Consider the following 7,205-nt stretch of genomic DNA (forward strand, 5'->3'; position numbering starts at 1 on the left):
CCACTAAAGTGGTCACAAATCGTGTTAGAAGGTTGTGAATGAAAAAAATGTGAGCATTGTTCATAGTGTAAGCATTACCTATCTGAGCCAGCATGAATTGTGCTTTCAGTAGGCCGTAGACGTTTGTTCCGTCTTACCCCGGGGGGTGGTGAGCTTAAGAGCCTCTTTTGTGAGCATAATATGTAGGCACCATATAATAAACATGAGACATGTCAGGCATCCGCACGTCACACTTGAACAGACAAGTAACTATAGAAGGCAAGAAATTACCCATGGTTTATGCGGTTCCGGCAACCATGGTCAAACACCAAACAAACAAGCTAAGTGATAACCTGCAGTTAGAAGACGAACACTTACAGATCAGTATGAACCAGCAAGGGCAGTGAACCAGCAAACAACCAAGTCATCATTTTATAATTAGGAGAGCTACACTATTTGGTTGCATGAACAAACACTGGTTATAATCACAAATGACAGCATTGGAACTTCCCAAACCATGTGAATACAAAATCAAAAAATATGAACCAGTTAAGGTGTTTTCATCCTTACCCAAAAAATACCAGTAAACGGGAACATTAAAAAAAACGGTGGGAGAACTAAACTTAGATACTTGATGCACTGACAACTATGGCAAGTGAAAAGAACAAAAACAACATCTCCGGCAGGGAAAGTATAAGCTATATATGGTAACCACTCTTATAAATCTTACATTCAAAACATGATCCAGAATGTTTCAAGGATTTACTAACAATATATGGTGATTACTTTCTAAATTAAAGAAGCAAAAATAGGCAAAGACCAGACTATGCTACTTGCAGATACAAGAGTAAAATCTCGATTTTTATCCTTGCATATCAAACTCCCCGATTAGGTAGGTTCCAACAGCTGTACACTAAAACCTACAGTATGCTACACAATTGTAAGCGTAAAATTCACAGAATATTACCTGACCCCCTTTGTAAACTGACTTTTAGGAACAACTCTTAACGGATAAGTCAAAATAAATACACACAATTTCAAAAGCATTTAAATACCCGGGACATCGACGGGGCCATAAACTGTAAATACAAACTAAATATCCTCTATAACTATGGGTTGTTTAAATAAAATTAAGTGTAGACATCAGAAACGAACAACAAATTATAAAAAAACAAGTACATTTCAGTTAAAAAATGAAAAGTTAAAAAAGAAAGGCAAAGGCAGTACTTCAAAAGGGACTTATTTCATTTCAGTTGTTTTTCTCGGAGAACTACATTACAAATTACACAAACCCCTTACAAAATCCCAAGGCCCTTAGAAAAGCACAAAAGCTTACATAGACCCCAACGTTAATAGCCTGGCCTGTAAGTGACAAAGGCAGGCAACAAAGGCATCATAAGTGCCTGATAACAAAATGCATTACCAACAAAATACATGGCCTATGAAGTGTACAAACTAAGGAGGTAAGTATGCACTATGCATCTACCTAGTTAGGACAAAAGGTTCTAAACAACTTAATCGTTCTTCTGGCGCTTGAAGACAAGGTCGAGCTTAGATGGAACTGAGTAAAAAACTGGCAGCTCAGTGTTTGATGCAGCAATAAAGGACGGCCTTGAAATAGGGAGGGATGCTTTTGGATTTGTAGGGGGGAGCGGGACAGACAAAATAGAAGGAATCCGGTATGCCGAAGCCCGAGGAGTGATACAAACCTGCTCCACAAGTAACAACGAAGGCTCCAGTTCCACCTCAATCCCCAGAACACGCCCTTTTAGGTCAAGTAACTCTCTCTTTCTAAAGTACAGAGCACATCACCAAAATTTGAGTCAGAAGGGTTGTAATTTGCATCAACCACATCGAAACTGTACACAGCCATGAGATAGTGAATGGCCTTCTTTGCAAGGTTTTGTTTAGCAGCTGCAAGAGTAAGGCAGCGGTCACTGAAGATGCACTCATAGTCAAAGAGGCTGGTTGGGGGCGTGACAGTGAACCATGCAGTGAACTGAGCAGGACCATGCTCAACAGTCTCGATAGGAGTGCTACGGACCGCGATTGTCCTGAACACAGCGCGCAAAATAGACATGAAGTCCACAGACACCTGCCTAGTGTGAGGGGGTCGAAAAAGCACGAGGCTAATGCGTGACCTCGTCCCTCGTGGGCGTGACGTTTCTTTTTGTCAAATCAAGTGTAATTGGATTTCTTGTGAGTTTACACCCAATTGACTAGTAATATAGGAGTCGTCATTCAGTTTTTAACGACAATGAGAAAAACTGACAAAACCCGGTTATCGTGACATAAAGGGAGTGCAATTATGTTTGACCACGACGACCATAGGTTTCCTTGTGATCCCTGGTGTGGGGATCGCTCAACGTACACCTGCAGGGTAGAGATTGAGGGTTCGGGGGACTGTAACTACCGAGAGGAGTACTCGCTCTTCGATAACTCCAGAGGCAGGATATCCTTACTAGCTCAGCATAAATAATTGAAGGGACATGCGTTAACTATTAAACTAATCTGAATTGATTTTAACAGTATGCAACACATAATAATAGATCGATCATGATTATCTGGTTTAGATTGATTTAAGGGACCTAGCATGATAGTTCAATTGTCCAAGATATTATCTTTATTAGGCGTGATAGAACAATCAGATTAATAATTTAACAGTTTTATAAAAGGGCGAGGAAAGCGATTAAATCATGCGAAGGGACACATTACGACGCACCCTTGAGAGGTGCGTCACGGTTCTCAGAAAACTAACCACTTTGGCTTTGCTATTTCTCCTTTTATTTAACGAATCTCAAATTCCGGGCAAGGTTCCAGTATCCGGGCTTAATTCTTCAGCTACAAGGGACAGGATACGTTCTGTTCGATTTTTGGATCGATTGCGAGAGAACGCGAGATCAATTTCGCAGCGTAACGCTTAGGCTTAGGGGTTGGAGTCAATACTCAGAATATGAATTGTGTGTTCTTTTCACGTCGATTATGAGGCTGTATTTATAGGGAAGAGTTTGTGGAAAGATAGATTTTAAGATACTAATCCAAAAAGAATTAGGAAAGAACACGTACCCAGGTAATTTCAGCGTCCAGGGCTGGGCGCCGAAGATTTCGGCGCCCAGAGCCAGGCGTTGAAAATAGGATCTGGGCCGTATTTTCTTGTCAGATTTGGACTCGTGGAATACGGAGTCTTTGAGACTTATCCGAGTCTTTTAGTGCGTATTAACTTTATGACGGAATGCGTCTGGGCCCGTTACGAACTCTAGGCTCGTTAGGATTTTAATTAATACGTAACTCTTTATTTTCGAAGTACACTAGGAATAGGATTCCTCTTGCAAATTCTATCTCTTTTAGGATTTATGTTGGAGTGCAACACCTAATTCTGACAGGTTTCTATCTTTTATGACTTGCCACTTTTAGCAACTACCCATTACGACATTTACTATTTTAGCAGGTTTCTATAAATAACAGGTTTCTATAAATAACAGGTTTCGGGTGAAATGAAAAGGGTGATCGAGATTCTTTATTTTATAGGAGATGCGTTGCCAAGTGGAGATTTTATGTTCTCATCATCGAACCTTCCCTTTCGGGAATGGGGACAAAAGTTGGTGTCTACACCTAGCGTCTGTAGGAACATCCTCGTCCAAGTCCTCATGCAAAACATCCTTTGGTTCCCCTTTCTCCATGCGTTGGAACTCGGTCCTCTTTAGACTAAACAGCCTACCACACCAAGCAAACATTTGCCTCTTCAGAGATGTGACATCCTCAACAGTCACTTTGAATTTCCTCATGAGGTCACGCACGGCTTTTTGTGCTGCCTTCTCACACGAGTCTCCTACCTTATCAGCTGGGCCGCCAACATAAACGTAAGCAATAGGACCACAATATGTCTTCACAACCACAGTGGCATTGTTCTTAGAGATATCCAGAAACTGATATACCGGCTCAGAGAAGTTCAGGCATTGAGCAATCTGCAACAGCAGAGGGTGAAAAGGGATCACGACCTTGGTGTGTGCTACAGCCATAACCTGTAACGCTGCAAAACATGACTTTAGACGTGGCGACCAAGCAGCCAACCAAGCCAGCAACATCAAGACACCTTAGGCGAGGAAAAGGAGGCTACACGATACCAAGAATCTGCTGGACCCGCAAAACAAACCACAGACCACCTTGTCGTAAACTAAACCAGCTATTGCAAGCCTAAGAGGCAACCATCACAAATGGCAAGGATGAGTTGCACATTGTTATAAAATGGGCCTGGTGTATGGGGGTTATAAAATAACAACCTAAGAAACAGACATGGTTGCAGCAGGTTGAAAGAGCCAGAAGTCAGGTTCTGGAAAATGGAAGGATCATGTACAATCAAAGCATGGTTCAGTAGGGAAATTCATTTTCACCTGCCACCAGCCGAGGAATCCCTCAGGTGAAAGGTGAAAGGCATACAATCCTAGGCGTGGCTTGGAAAGGGGAGGCAACAAAATAAAGAGGGGCCTAAATAAACCACAAACGCTCGAATCAAACACCCGTGTAGCAATCCTAGACCAATCGCCCCTTACACGGTAGTTACAACAACCTTAAACTACAACTCTATACAAAGGAGTTAAAGCAGACCCACATCCACAAACAACATACAGAATAAAACAGCCAAAACACTAAATGCAAACAACATACTGAAACCGAAGCAACTAATTGATACAGGGTAAGACATAATTTAAGTAAGGCAACAGATCAAAGTGGTACCTTGTGACAGTTGGAAGGAGATGGAACAGAACAACCTCCGCAACGACAAACAATGCACTCTGAAAAGGGAAGCAAGCACAGTCAAGTAAGGCATCGAAAGACATTAATGTTGGCCATACAAGAACAACAATGATTTCTTATGAATGTCATACAAGAACAATGATCAGGTACTTATGCCTCATGAATTACTTGGGTGTGCCATTTATTTCAGCAGATAGAAGAAATCAACAACAATCACTTTTGCAGATAGTATACGGAAATGTTTAAAACATGTTTGATTACAACAACGCATAGCAAATCCTCGTGCCATTTATTTCAGCAGATAAAAGAAATCAACAACAATCACTTTTCCAGATTTAAGTTCTATAACTTTTTTTCTATCAAAATAATAGTTAGCTCCTAAGAACACACACAAGTAATTAAATCATTAAAAACCTTAAGTATTGAATAGACCAGTAACAATTCGGAGAGAAATTGTGAATTAAAACACAGATTACCATTCCTCATTTAACCACCTAAAATGAAATCCATCTAATCAATAGCAAATCTCTTAATTAAACAATTGTGCACTCAAGAATTTTCTTAAAATACAACAGAAACACATATGTTAATTAATTTATTCTAGCCTTTGGAAACTAACACACAACTGAATAACATTTAAAAAATGTAAATGTAGAGAATTCAAGCTCACAAACAGCCACCTAAAGTGTTTAAGCTAAAAAACAAGAGAGTACCTTGCTAGTGAACAAAGAAGGTTAAGTAAACAGAAGAGGGCAAATACCTAATGAACCAATAGAAAAAGAATCCACATTTATATACACACATGACACAAGGCAAACAGAAAAAGGCTGTAATCAAAATTAAATTGTGTAGACACCTACTTTTGTCCCCATTCCCGAAAGGGAAGGTTCGATGATGAGAACATAAAATCTCCACTTGGCAACGCATCTCCTATAAAATAACGAATCTCGATCATCCTTTTCATTTCAGCCAAACCTGCTATTTATAGAAACCTGCTAGAAATAGTAACTGCCATAACGGGTAGTTGTTAAAAGTGGCAAGACATAAAAGATAGAAACCTGTCAGAATTAGGTGTTGCACTCCAACATAAATCCTAAAAGAGATAGAATTTACAAAAGGAATTTTGTTCCTGGTATAATTCGAAAATAAGAGTTACATATTAATTAAAATCCTAACGAACCTAGAGTTCGTAACGGGCCCAGACGCATTCCGTCATAAAGTTAATACGCACTAAAAGACTTGGGTAAGTCTCAAAAGCTCCGTGTTCTACGAGTCCAAATCTGACAAGGAACTCGGCCCAGACCCTATTTTCAACGCCTGGTTCTGGGCGCCGAAATCTTCGGCGCCCAACCCTGGGCGCTGAAAATACCTGGGGACCGTGTTGTCTCCGAATTCTTCTTGGATTCGTGCTCTAAAAATCTATCTTTCCCAATAAATACAGCCTCAAAATCGACGTGAAAGGAACACACACAATTCATAATCTGAGTATTGACTCCAACCCTAAGCCTAAGCCTCACGCTGCGAAATTCATCCCGCGTTTTGTCGCAATCGACCCAAAAGTCGAACAGAACGTATCCTGTCCCTTGTAGCTGAAGAATTAAGCCCGGATACTGGAACCTTGCTTGGAAACTCGAGATTCGTTAAATAAAAGGAGAAATAGCAAAGCCAAAGTGGTTACTTTTCTGAGAACCACAACGCACCTCTCAAGGGTGCGTTGTAATGTGTCCCTTCGTATGATTTAAATCGCTTTCATCACCCTTTTATAAAATTGCTAAACTATTAATTTGATTTATCTATCACGCCTAATAAAGATAATACCTTGGACAATTGAACTATCATGCTAGGTACCTTAAATCAATCTAAACAAGATAATCACGATCGGTTTAGTATTATGTGTTGCATATTGCTAAAATCAATTCAGAGTAGTTTAATAGCTAACGCATGTCCCTTCAATTATTTATGCTGAGCTAGTAAGGATAACCTGCCTCTGGAGTTATCGATGAGCACTCCTCTCGGTAGTTACAGTCACCCGAACTCTCAATCTCTGCCCTGCGGGTGTACGTTGAGCGATCCCCACACCAGGGATCACAAGGGAACCTATAGCCGTCGTGGTCAAACATAATTGCACTCCCTTTATGTCACGATAACCGGGTTTTGTCAGTTTTTCTCATTGTCGTTAAAAACTGAATGGCGACTCCTATATTACTAGTAGATTGGGTGTAAACTCACAGGAAATCCAATTACACTTGATCTGACAACGTCACGCCCAAGAGGGACGAGGTCACGCATTAGCCTCGTGCTTTTTCGACCCCCTCACAGTGGCGACTCCACTGGGGAAGTGAAGGAAATACTCGTGCTCGTAGGTAATCAAAATAGCCGAAGGGTGAAACGATCCTACCCCGCGTTTGTTTCCCTATCAAGTTGGGACGACCTGAAAATCAGCATTTTAATGTGAACTGGCAGAACCGCAT

This window comes from Spinacia oleracea, chromosome 4, assembly GCF_020520425.1.
Source record: "Spinacia oleracea cultivar Varoflay chromosome 4, BTI_SOV_V1, whole genome shotgun sequence".
In the NCBI taxonomy this organism is placed as follows: domain Eukaryota; kingdom Viridiplantae; phylum Streptophyta; class Magnoliopsida; order Caryophyllales; family Amaranthaceae; genus Spinacia; species Spinacia oleracea.